The sequence below is a fragment of the Panthera pardus genome, unplaced genomic scaffold (genome assembly GCF_024362965.1).
Source record: "Panthera pardus isolate Hobbes unplaced genomic scaffold, ASM2436296v1 HiC_scaffold_7, whole genome shotgun sequence".
In the NCBI taxonomy this organism is placed as follows: Eukaryota; Metazoa; Chordata; class Mammalia; order Carnivora; family Felidae; genus Panthera; species Panthera pardus.
The window spans coordinates 9,547,599-9,570,524 of NW_026527002.1; the positions used below are offsets into that span (position 1 = coordinate 9,547,599).

A 22,926-nucleotide genomic window follows, 5' to 3' on the forward strand; every position below is an offset into this window, starting at 1 on the left:
GGTTGGGGAGGTCGGAGGGATGGAGAAGCCCCGTGTGCCCAGGTAGCGGCGTTTGGACTAGCTTCCGAACCGTGCAGCGTGGGCACGTGGGCACGGTACCTGTGCTGCACATTTTCTCGTTCATTCCTTCAGCAAAGACTTGAGCACCTGTTAGGTTTGAGGCGTGGCACGGCTCCACTTCTGAAAGGTGGAGGTGTCTCCATTGTATAGAGGAGAGCCTCGTTGAGGGAGATGAATTGACTTGCCAAGGTCACGTAGCCCGTGACGCGGGGGCTCCGGGTGTCTGTCCGCATCGGTGTGAAAACCTGAAGGTACAGATGAGATGCAAACTGGTTTTTTTTTTTTCTTTTTTTGTAGGAATCACCTGAGACACATATTTACAGTAAAGATTCCAAGGCCTCGCCTTAGACTTATTTATTTCTGGGGGAGGGCCCTCGGGTGATGCTTGGCTATTGGTGAAGTCGAGAACCTGGCTTTGCTTTGGGCTTGAACTTTGCACAGTGTGGGTAGGGAAATCGGGAGAGATGTAATTATTGATATGGCTAATTTTAAGTCAACTCTCTTGTTACTTGTGTTCTGTTTATTTGATGGGTTTGTCCTTTCGTTCTGCCTAAGTTTGGATTTATCAAGTATTTTTTATTAAACATCTTTTTTAATGTTTATTTATTTTTGAGACAGAGGGAGACAGAGCATGAGCAGAGGTGGGAAGAGAGAGAGAGGGGAGGCACAGAATCCAAAGCAGGCTCAGGCTCTGAGCTGTCAGCACAGAGCCCGACGCGGGGCTCGAACTCACGGACCGTGAGATCATGACCTGAGCCGAAGTCGGACGCCCAACCGACTGAGCCACTCAGGCGCCCCTATCAAGTATTTTTTTAGTATGCCATTTTATCTCCTTGGCTGTTTAGCCAAGGTTTGTTTTTATTTTTTACTGGTTGTTCTAAGGATCCATCTATTTAATGCTGAATTCGTATTACAACTTTCAGTTTAATCTGAGAGCCTTACAACAATACATTTCCATTTACCCTCTGCTGATCTGTTGTTATGTATTTTGCTTCTACCTAAGTTATCAACCTCACAAGACAATAGTATGTTTTGCTTTGTAGCCGATTATCTTTTTTAAAAAAGGTAAAAAAAAAAAAAAAAAGAAAAAAGAAAAACCTTTAAAATATTTATACACACTTTTACCAGGCCTACACTCTTTACTCCTTCTTGTAGATCGGAGTTCTTCTGTTTGGTGTCATTTGCCTTCAACCCGAAGAACTTCCTGCATCATTTCCTGTAATGTGAATCTGCTCGTGACAGATTCTGGCTTCTATTTCTCCTAATGAGAAACCGGCCGTCATTAATATCTTTGTATGTAATGTGTTTGTTCCCTCTTGCTATTGATTTATTTGTTTGTTTGTTTGTTTATTATACCTTTGGTTTTTATGTTTAGCTTTCAGAAATTAGACCGTGATATGTCTCGGTATGGTTTTCTTTGTATTTTTCTGCTTTGGATTCAATGAGCATCTTGAGTTAGCGGTTTGATGTTTTTCAAATTTGGTACATTTCATTCACATTCCTTAAAATATTTTAAATACCATCATTCTCTCTCCTCTAATTACTCATATTTTGGATTGTTTGATATTATTTCTCAAGTCGTTGCTACTTAGTTCATTTTTTTTCCTTCTCTTTTTCTCTGTTGAATATGGAAAATGTAAGATTACTGACTTGTTCTTTTGAAATGTCCAATTAGCAGACCCATCCAATAAACGTCTTTTTTTCCAGATTTTCACTTTGTTAATTTTTTCTTTTTAATCTCAGTATTATTAATATACCATGTTCTATTAATTTCAGGTGTAGAATATAGTGATTCACAATTCTATACATTACTCAGTGCTCATCATAAGTGTACCATTTAATCCCCATCACCTATTTTTACCCATCCCTCCTCCCTCTTCCCCTCTGATCACCATCAGTTTGTTTTCTGTATTTAAAAGTGTGTTTCTTGGTGTGTTTCTCACTTTTTTTCTTTGCTCATTTGTTTTGTTTCTGAAAGCCCACATACAAATGAAGTCGTATGGTATTTGTCTTTCTCTGATTTATTTCAATTAGCGCAGTACCCTCTAGATTCATCCATGTTGTTGCAGATGGCAAGACTGCACTCTTTTTTATGGCTGAATAATATTCCTGTGTGTGTGTGTGTGTGTGTGTGTGTGTGTATAAAACACATCTTCTTTATCTATTCGTCTATTGACGGCCACTTGTGCCGTTTCCATAGTTTGGCTATTATAAATAATGCTGCTGTAAGCATAGGGGTGCACGTATCACTTTGAATTAAAATTTTTTTTTGTACTTTTTGGGTAAATACCCAGTAGTGCCCTGACTGGGTGGTAGAGTAGTTCCGTTTGCAATTTTTGAGGAAACTCCATATCGTTTTCCAGAGTAGCTGCACCAGTTTGCGTCCCCCCTGGCAGTGCAGGAGGGTTCCCTTTTTTTCCCCATATCCTTGACAACACGTGTTGTTCCTTGTGTTGTTGATTTTAGTCATTCTGACGGGTGTGAGGCGATATCTCATTATAGTTGCGATTTGTGTTTTTCTGATCCTGAGTGATGTTGAGCATCTTTCCATGTGTCTGTTGGCCATCTGGATGTCTTCTTTGGAAAAGTGTCTATTCATGTCTTCTGCCCATTTCTTCACTGGATTATTTGTTTTTTGGGTGTTGAGTTTGTAAGTTCTTCATTAGATTTTGGATACTAACACTTTATCCTGTATGTCATTTGCAAATATCTTCTCCCATTCCGTCGGTTGCCTTTTAGTTTTGTTGATTGTTTCCTTCACTGTGCAGAAACTTTTTATTTTGATGTAGTCCCGATAGCCCACCTTTGCGTTTATTTCCTTTGCCTCGGGAGATATCCCATCCAAGAAACTTTTTATTCAAATGCTGTATTTTTAGATTTTTATTTAGTTCTGTTTTAGAATTTCTGTTCTGTACTAATGTATCTCAGATATTCTCCCATTGTACACTTATTTTTCCGTATTTTCTTTTTTTTTAACATTTATTTATTTTTGAGAGAGCCAGAGTGTGTGTGCTGCAGGTGGGGGAAGGGCAGACAGAGAGGGAGAGAGAATTCCAAGCAGGCTCCATGTTGTCAGCACAGAGCCTGACGTGGGGCTCAATCTCAGGAACATGAGATCATGACCTGAGCCGAAATCAGGAGTTGGATACTTAGCCGACTGAGGCACCCAAGCACCCCTATTTTTCTATATATTCTTCAATATATTTTTTGTAGTTGTTTTAAAGTTCTTAACTACTGGGGCGCCTGGGTGGCGCAGTCGGTTAAGCGTCCGACTTCAGCTCAGGTCACGATCTTGCGGTCCGTGAGTTCGAGCCCCACGTCGGGCTCTGGGCTGATGGCTCAGAGCCTGGAGCCTGCTTCTGATTCTGTGTCTCCCTCTCGCTCTGCCCCTCCCCTGTTCATGCTCTGTCTCTCTCTGTCTCAAAAATAAATAAACGTTAAAAAAGTTCTTAACTACTTATTTCATTAATGGAGTCATCTATGTTTCTTTTCTTATTGACGTGTGTTAATTCTTAATTATGGATCACATTTTCCTGTTTCTTTGTATATTTCATAATTTTAAAAATTGTACCCTAGGTGGTGTAAATAAAACAGGAAAGACTGAAGTATAATATTTTGTTTGGTTCAGATCTCAGAGCCTGCCTGCTCTTTCTTCATAATGGAGATTAGGGTGAGGAACTGAATATTCAGATCCCTCAGAATTTAACTAAACTATGGGTTATACTTTTAATTAAAATGAGTTCACCTGATACTCCTTTTTTTTATGATCTCAGCATTTCATCTGGGAGAGGCTTGGACTACCATTTTAGATGCTTTGATTCCCCTTTGTCCTCAGAGATTGAAATACCATGAGAATGCATGGGCTCTGTGATTTCCCTTGGCTTTCTAGCGTCTTCACTGTTGCTCTCTTGTCTGCTTTTGCACAGGAGGGTATGGGGGGTAGATTGGAAGAGTTACTAGGAAAGGTGATTTGCTGCTGCATTTTTGGTTCTTCCAGATTCCAGTCTGTCTGTCCTACCGGTTCACACTGTCCTGTAACTCTGGTCTCTGTTCGTGTTCCTGCCAGGTCAGGTCCGTCCGTGGACTACTTCCTCCCCCCTCTTCAGACTAGCCAGGCTCAGCCTAGGCAGACATGCACCCTAGGCTGGCTTTCAGCTTGCCTGTGAAGGGCTTGTTTCTTATTGAATGTGGGTCATCGAGGCTTCTGTGCATTTATTACCCTTTGCTGGACGCCCAGAAAAGTATATTTTTATTTGGTCCGGGTGAAATTTCTCGTTACCATGAGAGCAAAGGCCTTTCTACGTGCTCCGTGTCGTAATTGGAAATGGAAGTCTCATTGTACATTTATTTTAAAGCAAATACCCAAAACTTTGAACTCCAGCAGTGAGCTCCCTGGGTTCCGGTGGGGTTCAACCGGTGGAAAACACTGGCAGATGATTGGTGTAAGGTAATGTGGCGGGATTCTCACACAGAGAGAGTCGTGACGCGGAGGCTTTTTATCCAGGAGGCAGCTTTTATTCATGCCGGCACCGCTCAGTTGGGTTTGTGCCCCAAGATCTGGGCGCCGCACATCACATGGCGTAGTTTTTTTTTTTTATACATTTTCTATTTCTTTGTCTCCCGTATATGGTAACACACGTAAACATGCAGTCTGATTAAGCAGGCTCAGTTTACAAGGTCATGAGGGATGTTGTCACGTAGGTGCGTAGCCAGGTTACCTTGGAAGTTTTCTCTCCCTTTTTTCTCCCTTCTTAGGGAGGGGACCCTACCACAGTGAAAGTGCTGAGTGACATTCTTCCACTTTTTCCTTTCTCCCAAGATGAAAATCTGGGACCTACGCAATTCTAATGAGCCAACCCTAGTTACCGATAGCCGACAATAAAACGCGATAGTCCGCAAGAGAATAAAAAATAAAATCAAACGTTGTTCCCTGGCACTTGCTGTGAGACAGACTTCTTTTCAGTCATGAAACTGCCCGATCAAATGCAAGTCGGGAAGCAGGAAAAGTTAAAGATGCATACATAAAGTGAACCCAGAGCTGTCTTAGTCTGTTTGGGCTGCTGTAACGATCTACCAGAGACTGCGTAGCTTAAATAATAATCATTTGTTTCTAACAGCTCTGGAGGCAGGGAAGTCCAAGATCAAAGTGTGGGCAGATTCTGTGCGTCAGGAAGGCCCGTTTCTTGGCCCGTAGACAACTGTCTTGTCTTGTGTCCTCACAGGGCAGAAGGGGTCTCTTGTGTCTCTTTTGGAAGGGCACTAATCCCATTCAGGAGGGTTCCACCCTCATGACCTAACGACCCCCCAGTGGCACTGCTTCCTAATACTATCGCAGTGGGTTCATTGCAATAACATTACTACCACTGAGGATCCAACCATAAAGGATTATTTACTCTATTTCGGGTTTCAAGCCAGTGGTCGTAAATGTATTATCCTTGAACTCGGGACAACTCTGAGTAGAACGGAGATTTAAGTTGGGAATTGTGTGACTACAGAACATACACCTTTAACCACTAAGCTATAAATACTCCCTTGTTTAACCACTTTTTAACCCTTGTTTAACTTATGTGGTGTATTATACCACATAATATACCCCCTCATTTTAGGGGGGGGGGTGTTATATTTGTCTTATCTGTTACTTTTTGATCAGTCGGTAGTATTTTTATCCAATACCTAGTTTTTTTTGCGAACATTGATTTGAGATGGATATAAAAGAATTCAAAGACTATGTTTTTGAAACATATAATTCGTTTGGGGAAGGCTTACATAAAATAGCCACATAGCCAGAAACTACTACAAAAGATCATATAATAACTGCTATATTTGATGGAGCAAGCTGTATTTTTTATCGTGCAATTTAGTATTACCGTTAAGATCGCAAAATTGCCTTAAATGTGATGGAGCCATTAATCTGATGTTTACCAGTGGTGTCGCTCTTTCCTGGCCATTTATTTTGACACGAATTTTCCCAAAGCCCTAAAGCTAGGGCACAGCAGACATCAAAAATGAAACGTTCAGTCCTGGGTGTAACTGTACCCTGACTTATTTTACAGACACGCCAGGTGGCCTGGCTCACACTCCCCACCCTCTCGATTGCCGGAAGCAGCCTTGAGAAGGGAGCCATGAGGAGCACTGAATGCTGGTCTTCCTGGATCCCACTAGTGCAGTCAGACTCTTGCTGTAATAAACACAGGGACTTATATTGGGACCGTCCATCCGCAAGGGCCTCACTGGAGAGACTCGTCTGGCTCTGCACTTACATCCTAAGGGCAAAGACTTTCCTGGGATACGCGTAGACGCAGGCTAAGACATGGATGAACCTGGAAGACTTAGGCTACGTAAAATGAGCCAGTCACAAAAGGACAAATGCCAATGAATCCCACTTACATGAGGTCCCTAGAGAATTCGTGGAGACAGAAAGAATGGTGGATGCTAAGTATTGGATGAGGGAACAGAACACAGAATTCACTCACTCATTCATTAATTTGTATTTAATGGGTACAGAATGCCAGTTTTTCAAAGTGAAAAGAGTTCTGAAGATGGGTGGTGATGATGATTGGACAAGAATAGGAATGTGTACTTAATGACACTGAACTAACTGTATGTTTAAAAATGGTTAAGATGGGGGGGGCACCTGGGTGGCTCAGTCGGGTAAGCGTCCGACTCTTGGTTCGTCTCAGGTCATGATCTCACGGTTCATGGGTTCAAGCCCCACGTTGGGCTTTGCGCTGACAGCGTGCAGCCTGCTTGGGATTCTCCCTCTCTCCCTGTCTCTGCGCCTCCCCCACTCACACTCACTCTCTCAAAATAACTAAACGTTTTAAAAAATTGTTAAGATGGTAAGTTTTATGTTATGTGTATTATACCACTATTTAAGAAATGTAATGATATAAAACATGATGGAAAGTATGCATTTCGATGCTGAGAAGAAAAAGAAGTGCCCAGTAGATTGTGTTACATTGTATTGACATTATGCCTAATTTTTATAAGATAGCAGAAAATGCCAGTGTTGATGTTGGCATTGTTCTATACTTGCTTATTAATGAGACAATTAGCTTTTTTAGAGAAAGCTAAAAGTAGAGATTCTTTGGCCTGAAATCATTGCCACCCACTCTGGAAAGTACTTGAAACGGACTCTGGTGATACTTCTCACCTAGACAAAGGGCCCCAGACCTTGGCATTGTTAAACAGAGATTTGTCTCTTGAGGACCAAATAAAAAACAACAGTGTGGGAAAGCCGCTGTGCCTGCATGTTTGATGAGCGTAACTAGTGTGTGTGTGTGTGTGTGTGTGTGTGTGTGTGTGTGTGTCTTACAAACAGTTTAATTGATACTTAGAGTCCCTGCAGTCCACATTGAATATATTATGGAGACTAATTGTTTTCAATTTATTATTTATTTTGAGAGAGAGAGAGAGAGAGAGAGAGCGCGCGAGCCAGGGAGGGGCAGAGAGACAGGGAGAGAAAGAATCCCAAGCAGGCCCCATGCCGTCAGTGCAGAGCCCAAAGGGGGTCTCGAGCCCACGAACCCTGAGATCATGACCTGTGCTGAAATCAAGAGTCAGATGCTTACCGGACTGAGCCACCCAGGCACCCCAGGGCACCCCTTCTTTTAAGGAAAAGAAAGGTGAGGGGAGACTCGAATCTGATCAACACCTTTTTTGGGATTGGGAGATGCCTTGTAGGATGGGAAATCGCCAGTTTATAATCATAGAAGAGAACAGAATTTTGTTGACATAATGCTGTGGCCTGGTGAGGTTTTTTAAGTACTATTACATAATTTTTATTATTTTGAGGAAGGTAGTGATTAATTTAGTAGATACTGGGTCAAAAAGTGTAGCTTATAAAAGTAGAATTATCGTATGCCCCAGATATTCTGCTTCTGGGTATACGCCCAAAAGAATGGAAAGCAGGGTCTCAGAGATATTTGTACACCCACGTTCACAGCGGTATCGTTTACGGTAACTATAATGTACAAGCAACTCAAGTATCTGTCAGTGGATGAATGAATAAGCAACCTCTGGTATATCCCTAGAAAGCGATACTATTCAGCCTTGAAAAGGAAAGAAATTCTGACACGGGCTACAATAGGGGTGACCCTTGAAGACGTCACACTAAGTGAAGTAGGCCAATCGCAAAAGGACAGATACTGCCTGATTCCACTTATGTAAAATACTCAGAGCGGTCGAGATCATAGAGACAGAAAACAGTTGCCAGGGACGGGGCGGGAGGGATGGGGGTGGGACTTGTTGTTTGATGGGTCCAGAGTTTCCGTTCTACAAGATAAAAAGAGTCCTGTGGATGGATGGCGGTGATGATTGCACAACGTTAGGAATGTGTTTAAGAGCACTGAACTGTACACGTAAAAACCGTGTAAGATGGTACATTTTGTGTTGGGTATTTTACCGCCACAGAAAATTAAAAAATAATAACAATTTAAAGATCGGTCTCCAGAGACGATCGATGCTTTTTGGCGTAGGTTATATAGTAAGTTCTTCATTCCCATGTGTCTTCTTGAAAGAAGTCTTTTCCATAAGGTAGGTTAATAAGGGGTTTTGCACGGAAAATTTTGAGTAACTTACAAAATATACGTTTCTACAATGGTTTCTGCTGGACAAAGAGGTACAGTGACTTTGGACGGATGAATCTGACAAAAAAAGAATCTCTTCGTGTATTTTGGATTTAGGAAATCTCTGGTGGTGTACAAGTTTGAAAAATTTCAAGGAAGGAGGCTCCTGTATTCTTTCTTCCCAAAGTAGCATGTTAGTCCTCCAGAACGTATCAAAACTACCCTTGTTTATATTCACGTCCAAACCCGTAAATAACTTGTCCCACCCACACCTGCTGGCACACACAGCTACTTACATACACTGTCGGTTTTGTGATTTTGTTAATCTTTTCTAAATGAGATCTTTCAGGTACTGACAATCACTAAAACCCTGGAAAATGGCAATATTAGTAATTGGATCATAGCCAATCAGTTACGTCCTCGATTTTTTAAACATGGATTTGTATGATAAGCTCTGTGTCGGGTGTTACAAAATGAACTTTGGAAATGTGCAGCGTTCTTTCTAAAAAAATGTGTTGTTTGGAACCAGGTGCATTTATCCTTAGGATACATTTGTGACACGGATATTGTAGTAAGCACTTGAGGGGTTGTCCATGATGACATTTTTCAGAAATTTCTGTCTCGACTCTAACCTTTCTTTTCCCAAATGTGTTTTGCTAGTAAGTGTTACTGTTTATAGAGAATCGGTGAGCAAAAGTGATGATATACATTTGAGTGAATTTCATGAAACTTTTAAGTGTGCTTTTTCTTTTTTTGTCAAGCCTAGAGAAATATAGGTATCTGTTTAAACTTAGTGCAGTTAAATTCATTATTGGAATACATAAAAAGCCTCTTTTTCAGGTACTTAGGTGGCTCAGTCGGTTGAGCATCTGACTTCACCTCAGGTCATGATCTCATGGTTCGTGAGTTCAAGACCCACATTGGGCTCTCTGCTGTCTTCCCAGAGCCTGCTTCAGATCCTCTGTTCCCCTCTCTCTCTGCCTCTTTCCCCCCCTCAAAAATAAATAAACATTTTTTAAAAACCTCTTTTTAAACTGTCTTCACAGCATGTGAGGAGTATTATGTCAGGTGATTATGGTCTTGTTGGTTTGAACCTCCAGAAGATTCTTTAGTGGTATAATCCTGTCTTTTTGGAAAGAAAAGGTAATTTTCTAGGCTTAGAAATCAGTGATTCATAATCCAGTGACTCCTGTGTGCCTGGCATTTTTACACATTTTGTTGAGACATCTTATTGCGAAGTAGGCAGTATTTCCATTCGTTAAGGGAAAAGCAGGCAGGACGAGGCAGCTGAGACATCGGCATTTAGTGAGTGTTTGCCGTGTACTGGTTCCTTCATTACCTCCTTTATAATACACTGGCACATCGTCCTCACAATGGCCCTTCGAGGTAAGGGCTATAATTATCTTCATTTTATAGACTACGAAACCTGGGCTGTAAGAGGTCAAGTTAGTTACTCAAAGTCACTTAGTTGGTGAAGGCGTGGAAGCAAGATTTGAGCCCAGCTGACTTTGCAACAGCCGAGCACGTCCACTGGATAATCATTTTGGTTCTAATATTCTGTCCCAATTAGGGCTGCTTGGATTCTTTAGAAAGATGCCCGCGTGTCTTCTGTAGCCCTAGGATGATAGCATTTGTCTGGGTTTCCTCTGTGTCTCCTGCATAACGCAAGTTGATACACTGCTGATTGATATAAGGGCAGACAGGACATACAGAACTCGGCTACCTTGGAATCCCCGACTCGTCGAAAATACCTATAAAGTGTCACAACCTGGGCGAAATCCTAGGGATTAGGATAACCAGGCAGAGGGTTTAAGGTTTAGCAGGGAGATGCAGCCATAACTAATCTTTGTATACGGGGTGAGCGTTTTCCTGGAGACCAGTAAGCCGCCGTGGGCATGGAGCGGGGGGGGGGACGTGGTAAAGCATGGAATTCTTCTCGCAAGAGGGCTGGGACGGACTCTGTGAAGGCCGTGTGGGCCGAAGGCTCCAGACACACGTCAGGAGGTGTGGGGTATTTCAGACCGCGAGTGGCACGTACACAGTGAAGGCAAGAAAAAGTGTGGCCCTGTGATCATGTTCCGCAGTGACTCAGAACCGCTGGGCACAGCGTATGAGGGAGAGTGACAGAGAGGCGAAATTGATAGGGGGCCCTCTCTGCCAGCCTGCGGGGTGTTGGGCCCGGATCCTGGAGTGATCAGTGACCGAGAGCCCCTGAAAGAGCGCAAGCACTGTGGGCACGGGAGTGGGTGGGGCACACGGTCCTAAAAGGATACGAGAAAGATTGATTTTGCTGCCGCACGGAAGCTTGACAATCTGGGCGTTGAGAGACAGGCTGTGGGATGACAGGTAGCATGTTACCATGAAGTCTTAGAAAGAGAACGTGGCTGAATTCTCGGCTCAGTAAACTTGTGCTGCCAAGTCTCCCTACCTCACGAGGCAGCGTCTTCAAATTTGACATTGTTCAGGTGGGGGCGGGGGCGGGGTGGGGAAAATGGGTGATGGGCACAGAGGCACTTGTCAGGATGCGCGCTGGGTGTTGGATGTAAGGGATGAATCACTGGGTTCCGCTCCTGAAGCCAGGGCCACGCGGTATGTTAACTGACTTGAATTTAAATAAATACATTAAAAAAAAAAAAATGACGTTGCGATTGCTCAGTGATGCTATGTTGATATCACGAGCTACCTTTGCTCCTCTAACTCCTGCCATTCAGAATAGTGTCTCCTCCTTCCTACGATAATCCACCTTCCACCCCCCACTCCCCTAGTTGATTGAAATGTATTTCTTGGGCCTTTTCCTATCTGCCCATGTTTCAGTGTGTCAAGGTCCGACAGTATCCAACACCCCGATCAGCCTGGGTTGTATAGGAGGTACGGGGTAATTCCAGGCTCATACATCATCTTGGGGACTTAGCGGTGGGCGGATGGCAACATGCAGAAGGTTCGGGCACCTAAGCTGGACTTCAGAATGAGACTTGTAACGCGTACGTCCAGAGCGTAATAGAGCATTACCCTTCCACCTGTATGGTTGATGCAGTTAGAGCAGAGTAGTACTTCTGTGTATTTGTTTTTCTTCTAAAAAAATTTTTTTAACATTTATTTATTTGTTTCTGAGAGAGAGACGCACACAGCACAGCGGGGGAGGGGCAGAGAGAGAGAGGGAGACACAGAATCCGAAACGGGCTCCAGGCTCCAAGCCGTCAGCCCAGAGCCCGACGCGGGGCTTGAACCCACGAACCGTGACATCATGACCTGAGCGGAAGCCGGACGCTCAACCGACTGAGCCACCCAGGCACCCCTACTTGTGTGTATTTGTTTTCAATGTGATACTTTTGTTAGTTCAGCCTGTAATTTTACCAGTATTTTATGTATATGTAACACTTGAGTGATAAACTCAAGCTCATAGGTCTTTTTCAGATTAATTACTTTATCACTCCTAACTGCAGAGTGTGTTACTTATATTTTTTCGTTGATGAACTTAGGAGGGGCAAGGGCTCTTTCTTACTTAATCTTGGTGTCGTTTTCCATCTAGTTACCAACACATGGCAGCCCCTCGGGGAATATTTGCTAAATGAATGCAATTTTCCCTTATATCTGACACTAACGCTATAAAATTATCCCATCTTTATACATGTAGAATCACTGTTATGTAATATTGTAGCCATTTTTAACCTCTGAATCAGCTATAATTTTGATAAGCCTACCTTACATCCTTATTTACATCATAGGTAAGCTTGTCCAGTAGACCAGCTCAGAGCCTTGTGGATGCTTAAAAAATGTTTCCCAATTAACCTATCAGAGAGTTTTAAATAATAATTTTGGAGTTGATTTACAATCTGACCCATATTTCTTCACATTTCCATACTTGTTGGGTTTTTTTTGTCTCTGCATTTATTGATAATTCTTCAATCTCCTATATATTACCCCACATGGATCATCAGTAGTTTTAGGAAGATTATCCGCTTACAATGAGGGGGAGTTTATTTTAGACTAAATATTGTTAGCCTATTTTTTTGGAAATCTGTTTTAAGGCTACAACCTATCAGAAATTGTAGAAAAATGGAAGAATTTAGTTTCCTTATCAGCAATTTGACTATTGTTTTTTTTTCCTTTTTCTTTTTTGGTGGTCTCTAGGTACTTACCCATCATTGATTGCTATAATCTTTATTGGAAGATGTTGGGGTGCCTCGGTGGCTCAGTCAGTTGAGTGTCTGGCTCTTGATTTCGAAAGCCTCAGGTCATGATCTCTCGCTTTGTGAGTTCGAGCCCCACATCAGGCTCACACTGAAAGTGCAGAGCCTGCTTGGGATTCTCTCTGTTTTCCTCTCTCTCTCTCTCTCTCTCTCTCTCTCTCTCTCTCTCTCTCAAAATAAATAAATAAACTTAAAAAAATAAAGTATTGGAAAATGTTGAGTACATTTTTAGGTTTTATTAATGAGATTGCTGATTTTCAAGTTAAATGATGGTGGCACTGAGTTTTGTTTGTTCTTAATCAGGTTTGTTTAGTTATACTGTGTATGCAATTAAGTTCACTGATTTTAAGGGTATAATTCAGTGAATTTTCACAAATATGCCCAACCGAGGCACCTGGGTGGGTGGCTCACTTGGCTGAGCGTCCAGCTCAGGTCATGATCTCTTGGTTCATGAGTTCAAGCCCCACATCGGGTTCACTGTTCTCTGCGCAGAGCCCGCTTCAGATCCTCTGTCCCTCTCTCTTTCCCCTCTCTCTTTTGCACTTGCTCAAAAATAAATAAAACATTAAAAAATTAAAAAAAACAACAACAAATGTGCACGATCATGTAGCAGTACTCCTACCATGACATAGATCATTTCCTTCCCCCCGCCCCCAGCATGTTCTATCATCCCTCTCTGCATTCACCCCTTCTCCCCGCACTCTGGTCCCTGGCAATAATTGATCTGCTTTCCTGGCTAGAGTTTTGCCTTCCAAAAAAGTCTATGTAAATGGATTTACGCATATAGTCTCTTGTGTTTGGCTTCTTAGTATAACGTTTTTGAGACTGACTTACGTTATTGTATGCATCAGTAATTCTTTTCTTTTTATGACTGAGTTGTGTTCCTTTGTGTACTACACCATAATTTGTTTCCTTCTTTATCAGTCGGTGGACATTTGCATTCTTTCAAGTTTGAGGCTGTTATGAATAAGGCTGCTCTCCGCATTCTTGTGTAAGTCTTCAGCATTTGGGTCTTTAAATTTCTCTTGGGCAGATGCCTCAGAGTGGAATTGCTGGGTCGTCTGGTGTGTGTTTCACTTTATAGGAAACTGCCCGATTATTTTTCAAAGTGCCAGTAACGTTGAATTTTCTGCCAGCAGGTGTATAAGGATCCCAGTTGCTCCGTTTCCTTGCAAACACTTGGTATTTTTGCCGTTTTAAAAGTTGGTCATTCTTGTGAGTTTCTGGTGGTATCTCATTAAGGTTTTGCTTTGCATTTTCCTGCTGAGTATATTGAAGCTTTCTTCTTGTGCTCACTTGGCATTTGTTTATTTTCTTCGTTGAAGGTGTTTAAATCTTGTCTTCCCCCCTCCCCACCCCCGCCCAGTGGGGTCTTTTGTCTGGCATTGGGTTTTAGTACCATTAACGAGTTATTCTGAAGAGACACAAGGAAGGTATTTTGTTGCTGCCTTATTTTCAAGAAGGGAATTCCTTTCAGGGGGTATTTTGTTTCCTGCACCATTTTTTAAATTATTTTTTATTTTTTATTTTTATATTTATTTATTTATTTATTTATTTATTTATTTATTTATTTTTTGCTGCTGTTGTGGGCATGGCCAGAGGGATTCATCTGTTATCTGTTGGTTTCTTTTCCTGTATCTCACCCTGCTTCCTGACATCCGTAGTTGACCCTTGAACAACGCAGGGGTTATTAGGGTGCTGAACCCCCACCATGCAGTCAAAAATCCACATCCAGTTTTTAACTCCCTCCAAAACTTAACTGCTAACAGCCTAGTATTTATTTTTATTTTCTTTAAGTTTATTTCTTTATTTTGGGAGACAGAGACACAGAGAGGCAGCAGGGGAGGGGTAGAGAGAGGGAGAGAGAGAATCCCAAGCATGCTCTGCTCTGTCAGCACAGAAGCCAAGTAGTGCGTGGGGCCCGATCTCATCAACCACAAGATCGCGACCTGAGCCGCCATCGAGAGTCAGGCGCTTAACCGACTGAACCCCCCCTTAACTGCTAACAGCCTCCTATGGACCAGAAGCCTGACTGGTAACACAAAAATGGGCACGTATTTTCGAGGTCGTATGTTTTATAGAGAAAACAGAATGTTATTAAGATCCTAAGGAAGAGAAAATGCATTTACAGTACTGTACCCCATTTATCGGGAAAAGCTTGCGTATAAGTGGACCCTCACCGTTCAAACCCACGTTGGTCAAGGGTCAGCTGTACTGCTTACTAAACCTGTCAACTCGTTCTCTGAGAAAACCCACATGGTTTTATTAGCTGCCCCCCTAAACACACATACATACGTATACACTGATCGTGTGCAAAGCTTGCCTCGCCTAGACGCCTCTATGAAAGCCCGCTTAATTATTCCCCTCATCAGCCAACAGTAGGCAAGGACAGCCTCTCATGCTTTTTGGTTCCCTTGTACCTGGCACTCGGCGCAGAGTAAATAACTGAGGAGGCGACAAATGACTGCTGATGGTAATAAGTTGCTGGTCTAGGTAAATTAAGTGCTCTTGAGTGATTCCAGAGTTTTGGAGAATAAGAGTTCTGTCTGAACTGATGGATCTAAAAGTAAATTATCTTAACTCTTACTTTAAAAACTGCTTATATAAGCTTTTACTGTAGAATACCTACATTTTGCTTGCTAGCTCTCTATAAAATCTTCTTGAAAATGTGTTGTAGCAAAGCTATGATTATGATTTGACTGTGAATAAGAGGGGGAAATTCTATTTTTAGAGTAGACGTATCTAGGTTAGCAAACCTAAGAGTATCCCAAATTTTATTTGGGACTTCTCCTGGGTATTTGTGGCTTAATCTAGCTTTATCAGTGGAGCAAAGGGCAGAGTATGTTTTTGATCATTTTGAGTAGCATTTCATATTAATGTAAAGTTAAGTTGACGTGTCAAGTGGTGTTCCTGCTGTGTAGAGTCATAGGTGTGTAGAAAATCGATGAAAATGTGAGCTCTGAAGAATTTATTTATAGGAATTAAAGATCAGTGAGGATCTAATAGAGCACTGGATTGGCACCTATGAAATCTGAGATATAGGACCAGGTGAGCTGTGTGACTTTGGAGAGGTCACTTGACCACTCTGGGCTTTCATTTCCTCGGATGTGAAATGAGCGGATTCGAGCCGATGACCATACAATGGTCTTAGCTTTAAAATACATGCTGTGAATTATTTTTTATGAGGATGATTTCGAGGTCACATGGCAACTTTGAAGACAAATCCAATCCTGAAATTCATTTACGGTGTTATTCTCCATCCCGATCCGAGGTGTGACTTTTGACATCTCTCAATCATTAGAGTCAGGTTGACCTCTTTGTTGTTTTCTTTCTTCAAAAGTGTGAGAAAGAGAAAGCAAAAGTAATGATAAAGGTGAAAAGGAATTTGTGATATGATTTAGGGCAAAACAAAAAAATCGTAGTTGGAAAATAGTAAAATGTAAAACTTTTTACTTTGTTATTATGAGTCACCATCAATCCCAAATACCTCTGGGCCCAATTTAATAAAAATTTCCCTAATGCTTTGTCAAAGGTGTATGATTTTATTCATTTGAATTCTGGAATCATATACTTCAGCAGGCAAATAAAGTCTTTTTTTTTTTTAATGTTTTGAACATTTATTCATTTTTGAGAGACAGAGACAGAGTATGAGTGGGAGAGAGGTAGAGATAGAGAGAGGGAAACACAGAATCCGAAGCAGGCTCCAGGCTCCGAGGCGTCAGCCCAGAGCCCGACGCGGGGCCCGAACTCACGGACCGTGAGATCGTGACCTGAGCTGTAGTCGGACGCTCAACCGACTGAGCCACCCAGGCACCACCAAATAAAGTCTTAAGTTGCAGTTAGTAAACAATTAAACAGAAATGTAGAACTTGGAGTTCATATTTCTCTTCTGATCTGGTACCAATTTTTACTTTAGGTTCTTGTTGAACCTTGTTAGATACAGGCACAGGGAAAGTAGATTGTTTTGAAAGTTTTAACTGTGAGTGTGGGAAGTGTCAGTCTGAGTTGTTATTTAAATAGACATTTTCAGGCTTGCTTTCTATTTTTTTTTTTAAAGCTATGCAAAATCTAGGTCAGGATCTGCAGCCTTGCTAATAAACTTCTGGCTTATCGTTCATTACGCATCACTCCAGAAAGGAGATAATGATGGTTGGGAAAGTTGGCATTGACCCTAATGAAGTGGTTAAAATTTTTACGATTGCTTCCTCCTAGATCCATGCAAAATATACAGTAGATCTCAATAAAAAAGATAACTTGTTACGGTCAGTGCATTTTCCTTCCCTGTCCGTAGCTCCCACTTTCACGTAAACAAAGATCTAGTTATTTGGATTGATGATACACAAGGAGAACAGGTTTCAAGAGGAGACGACGTTTACATTTCCCACCGCGGTGTTTTCTTTTGAGTTGCCGGATGTTTAGAAAACAAGCACTTTCATGATCGATGCAAGTATATCCAAGTATAATAAGAGCATTTATGTGTCAGACAGATATACGGATTGGACTCTCCGTCTCTTTCCCCCTTTGTGAACCGGAATCACGTTGTTTCTGGGCCTGAGCGCATGCCTGGTCAATGTTAATTGTTTCCTTCCTAAAAATGAAACATTGTGCACTCACGGTTTGGGACGACGTTGCCTCCGAGGTCTGTCCTGGCTCCAAGAGAAAGAAGCCCCGGGACAACGAGGCATGTGTGTGTGTGTGAGCTCATGCTTAGCTACATTCGGAGAATGGGACGAGCAGTAAGGCCCGTTTCGTAATATCTTATTCCCTTCCAAACGTTAACCAAGTTCCTCCAGCGTAGCTGTTTCCTTCCCCAGTGATACAGTTGTTGGTGAAGAAGCTCGCTCGTTTCCCGCGTGGTTTTGGGAACTAGGACTGACAAGGCCTGTGGGGGCCTTGAGTTTGGAGTGCCATAAAGCCACCTGGGTGGGGGCTCCCGGCAGATGGCAGTACACAGGCTCCTTGTTGGGTTTGTTTTCCAATGAACGCCCAAACGCAGCCCCCCCCTGTGGTTGAAATTTGCTAGAGCAACTGCATTTGAAAGAGGCTTTGGGCTCCATTTTCCCTGGGGATGTTAGGAAATACACTGTCTCTGTTCTTCAGTGAAAATCGGTCTTTTTTTTTTTTTAATGATACTTGAAAAGTTAATCACTTATATCCTCCAGAATAATTTTTGTGTGTCTTTTTCCTTTAGAAATCCCCAGTTGGGCATCCAGAGCGCCTACCCTGTTCTTTCTGCATCTTGAATCGAGCGTTAACAGGACACTCTAAGGTCTGAAAGGGAAATAAAAGGTAATTAAAACTTTTCTTATTAAATTGATGTGTAACCCTGATGATTGTAAAGTAAATACAACCTTTTCTTTGTTGAGCAGAATTTAGGTGTTTTCTTCCACCACTTGCCCCCCCCAGCGCCCCCACCTTTCCATTCTGATTTACTTTCCCTTCCTCTCTTCTGCTCCCTCCTTTCTCTGTTCCTGTCTCTTTTCTCCCTTTCCCCTTCTTCCTCCTTCCCCCCTTCTCCTTCTCACCCCGCCCCCCCTCTTCTTTACATGCATTCCCGGTGGTGCAGCTCACTGTCCTGAGCCCGCCCATGCCATCCTGTCTTTCTTGCCCTGGGGGAGTGGAGGGATTGCCAGAAAGCCCCTCTTGGGACCTGCTGCCCACCTGAGCACCGTGTCTGCTGGTCTCTGCTCCTGCCCCTGGCTGTCACTGTCCTCATTGTCCCTGAAACCCATGGGCTCTCCCCGACCTTTTTGAAGCTGCCTGGGCGTTTACCTGCAGGGGCTTTTCCGTGAATTCTGTGGCTGTTTTAACTCCCCAGTTTGGACTGTCAGGATCGCAGTCGCTCACGGGGTAAGTAAAGAAAGGCGCAGTGGTGTGCTGGCCCCTGACTGGTGCATTTGTAAGTGTTCTCGCTCAGTGTGAGATTTGGCATCTTTTTCCGAGCCACTAACATGATGCAGAGATTGCACAAAAATGAAATGTTACAGGTCTGCAACACAGGATGTTAACGTCTGCACTCATGCCACTCCCTAGCGATAATACTGCCTAAATTGAGGTGCGAACATGTTAATTCCTTTCCTCTCCACGCATGGACTCGTGTGGCTAATAAAGACATTCAGTCAGTAATAAGTGCCCTGAACCAGTTGGCAAAAATATCAGGGGTAAAAGTGGTTTCATATTTTCTGTGGAATATCTCACCTTTATTTATTTCGCGTTCCTGGTAACTGCCAAGTTGAATGGGCAATTTCTGGGGGGGGGGGGGGGGGGGGCGGAGGGGGGGGTGGCCGCTGGGGCTCCCACGTGCCTGGTTCATGTTCATGTTTTGTAGTACACTGTAGTCAAGCTATTACTTAGGCCACATGGTGTTAAGAATGCATCAGTCACTGCAGTATTCCCGAGGGAACCTGGGCCTTGGACGCTCGGTGGGAATGGGGAGCTTCTCCCTGAACTGAAAACCTTTTCAAGCATGATTCTTGGGACGTGAGTCTCCTCTCTTCACAGTGCCTCTGTCTGTCCTCAGGTTGACAGTTGTGAAGTTAGTCAGTCCCCCCTGGGACCCCCTCCCCACTATATCCAAAAATAATTTGCCATGATGCCAAAAGCCCTTATTCTGTTACTTCCCCAGTTGCTGGCTTCCCTACACTGTTAGCTGGTGAGGCAGGTCCCCGACTTGTTAAGCTCAGTAACTGAGAGCCTAGTGTGGCTGGGCACATAGCCGTTGGTGACCATTGAAGGGACATAGGGCATCTGTGCAGGGCTCTTTATTCTGGGATGCCTTGTGCTCTGGGCAGTTAGAAGCCCTGGCCTGTGGGTCACATGTGCCAGCTATGAGGCCAGATTTCAGTTTCCTCCTTGTGAGTTTCTTCAGGGAAACTTGGGGGGGGGGGGGGCCCAGCCAGATTTATGAGTTGGCTTGTGGATTAGGGTGTTCGGCTGTGGCCACACCAACCCTGCCCTTTCCTGTCTGCGCTTATAGCCCTTATCGTAGGTGGCATGGAGGGCAGGCATGGGAGAGCCAGATTCTTCGGGGTTGGTAAATAAGGTCGTGGCTTCGGCGTTCAGCACATCTGGGTCAGCATCTGTGCTCTGCCACATGGTGGATGTGATGTTGGGAGAGCTGTTGGCTTGGTGCCCCAGTTGCTTCATCTGTCAAGTCAGGATGATAGTGCTGTATCATAGGATTATCGTGAGCCTTCAGTGAGTTATTATTGAGTTGCAACGTAGACGGGCTCATGGGGAATGCTCAGTAGCTATTTGTTGCCATCACCTTCTGCAGAGTGGAGATAGTAACGTTTCCCTCTCCTGGTTACTCTACCCGTTAAATGAGGTGGTCATATACAGGCGGCCTTTGAACAACACGGTTTGAACCGTGTGGGTCCACCTCTATGCAGATTTTTTCAGTAGATCTACGTACAGTGTCGTAAATGTGTAATCTCTTCCGTATGCTTTCCTTAACATGTTCTTTCTCCTAGCTTCCTTTATTGTAAGAATGCAGTCGGTAATACATATAACATCCAAAATATAGTCGATCGATATTTTTATGTCACCGGTAAGGCCTCCAGTCTCCGGTGGGCCATCAGTAGGTAAGTTTCGGGGGAGACAGAAGCTATATGTGGATTTTTGACTGCTCAGAGATTGGTGCCCCAACCCCACGTTGTTCAAGCATCAGCGGTAAAATACATCGTGCCAGGCACGTAAATGCACTCAACATACGGTCGCCCTCAGTGGTGCTGGTCAAAATGACAATAGCATTGTCACAGCAAGTGTGTACAGAGTGGGACAGAGATTGTGACGCTGAACGCTAGCTGATACGTAGCAGTAGCAGGCAAGTTCAGTTTGGCGACCACACGGTATGTATGTATTGACAACTTGACATCGTTTAAAATCTCATTAGCTGGTTAAATCATTGTCTACACTTTGGACACAAAAGTTAACTCAAAAAGGCTTTGTGTATGGTTAACTATTGGAGCGAATAGTTGAGAATTATATACCCCGCTCATCTTTTGATTCTTATTAGTGTCTAAGTTTTTAAATATGAAGGACAGCCTTTTCTTGAATTTTTACAAAATTTTTAAACTACCTTAAGAATAAATGATATTAGCTCTTGAACAATGTTAGAATCCATCAGCCTGTCCACACATGTCCTTGATCATATTTATAGGTGTGTCGATGTTTTGGTCTTTCTCATTAGACACGGCCTTTCCTTCGTCATTCTTAAGTATACTGAAATATTACCACCCATGTTATGTGGTTGTTCCAAAACTTTATAAAAGGGGAAGCAAACTGAACTCTAATAACATTTGATTCTACTAGACCTAAATTAAATGGGGCTTAATTTTAGAAAAATCTTTGACATTCTCTTTCCTATACTTGGAACCAAAGCACATTTGAATCCTTGGTGTATTAGAGAATTTCTTACCACTTTTTTTGTATGTTCGCTTTGGGTACACCGGAGACAAATGGCATTCCATGGCTTAAGAACATCAGTTAAAGGACAGAGTATATAATTCGAGTGACTGCGAGTGACCTTAGGATGTGAATGTAGTTGAGCCCTTCTGGCGATAGAGGCCTGTCGTGTTTTCTTCGCACCTGTGCTTGGCCGCGGGCATGCTCGGTGAAGCTGGGAACTGAATTAAAAACACAGCAAAGGCAATTGGAGAACTGAAAATGCCTTTGTTAGGATACTGAGAATATGATGACTTTTCAAATTTGCCTTTCATCGTACCGTAATCGAGTTTAAAGTAGAAATCAAGACCCTGTAGCGGGGGTGATACTTTGGGTGTATTTGAAAGCAGCTTTTTGCTCTGTCCTAAGTTTAGGATGCTGATGGGCCGGGGTCCACCTCCTCCTTCCTTCTGCCTTCCCTTCCTGCTGCCTGTGTCTCTCCCTGCCCCCCTCCTTCCCTGTCTGCCCTCCTGCCCCTCCCCACCCACCTCCTGCCTGTTTTTGAGATGGACCTTAAACAAGCCCCTGTCTGTCCCTGCTCTCGTGTTCCCTGTGCAGTGGCCTGGCTGTCGTCTTCAGAGGTCCTGATAAGAGTTCAAACCAACAGCAGCGAGCAGCCTCGAGCAGTCACGCCACCAGCCCTTTCTGCTGTGACTTGTATTCTGGTGGGCAGCCCCCCATCATTACTTAAACACCTGAGGGAGCCGTCCGCCTCTCCGTTAGAATCCGTGGCGGTACGTCTGTGCTCTTGAGTTACATCCGCCTCTTAGAGCGGTTTTGTCGGCGTCCTTTGCTACCTCATTCCTCAGCTAATTTGGGAAGGAAGCATTCTGCTTCTATTAACATCACTGTTTTCTGGCAGAGAACAGTATTATGGTTGCGTTTCACAGGAAAGACCCAGGCTCAGCCAGAAGTGTTAAGTTCTGTTTGGAATCAGACTTATTCTCTTATCTGCCAGTGTGTGTTCTTCATGATAGAAATCTAGCACTGTGGGGGCGCCTGGGTGGCTCAGCCGGTTAAGTATCCAACTCTTGATTTTGGCTCAGGTCATGATCTCTCAGTTCAGGAAACCAAGCTCTGCATTGGGCTCTGCGCGTGGGCTCTGGGCGTGACCGTGCGGAGCTTGCTTGGGGTTCTCTCTCTCTCTCCTTCTCTCTCAGCTCCTCCCCTGCATGCACTCTCTCTCTCTCTCTCAAAATAAATAAATAAACGTTTACAAAAAAAGAAAAAAAACAAAGAAAGAAAGAGACCCGATACGGTGACTCCTGAACTGGCTTAGTATTCCCAGCAATAGACATTAATCTCTTTTCGTTTTGATTTTTAAAAGTTTTTGTATTTGACTGTAAGTTGGCACGCAATCGTTACGATTTTTTTTCCGTTGGAGATGTGCACAACTTAACAAATTCGACTTTGTTACGTGTTTGCACATAGATTATGGTTTGCCCTGAGATTAAACAAGTAAAAAGAGTGAGGCTACTCCTCAAAATTTGTAGCAGTGACCAGTGAAAGTTTCTGGAAACCAGGGAATAGTTTAGTTGCTATTCTGAACGGGATGTTAGTGAGTCCCTCCTATCCATACCCCTGTCCCCTCTACCCTGGGGTCACCTGGGCTTTAAACTCTCACGGAGACTTGTTTGCTTTTGGTATAGATCTGACCTGAGTAC

At 43.2% G+C, this 22,926-nt stretch overlaps 1 protein-coding gene across 6 annotated transcripts in view; it reads left to right on the plus strand.

Annotated features, from left to right (window-relative positions):
- Positions 1-22,926, plus strand: part of FAM110B (family with sequence similarity 110 member B) — a 141,402-nt gene that overhangs the window by 16,372 nt on the left and 102,104 nt on the right. For all 6 annotated transcript variants that reach the window (XR_008420057.1, XR_008420058.1, XR_008420056.1 and 3 more), the window contains exon 2: positions 18,009-18,106. The gene's annotated coding sequence lies outside the window, so the exon portion shown is untranslated. The remainder of the gene's footprint in view (positions 1-18,008; positions 18,107-22,926) is intronic.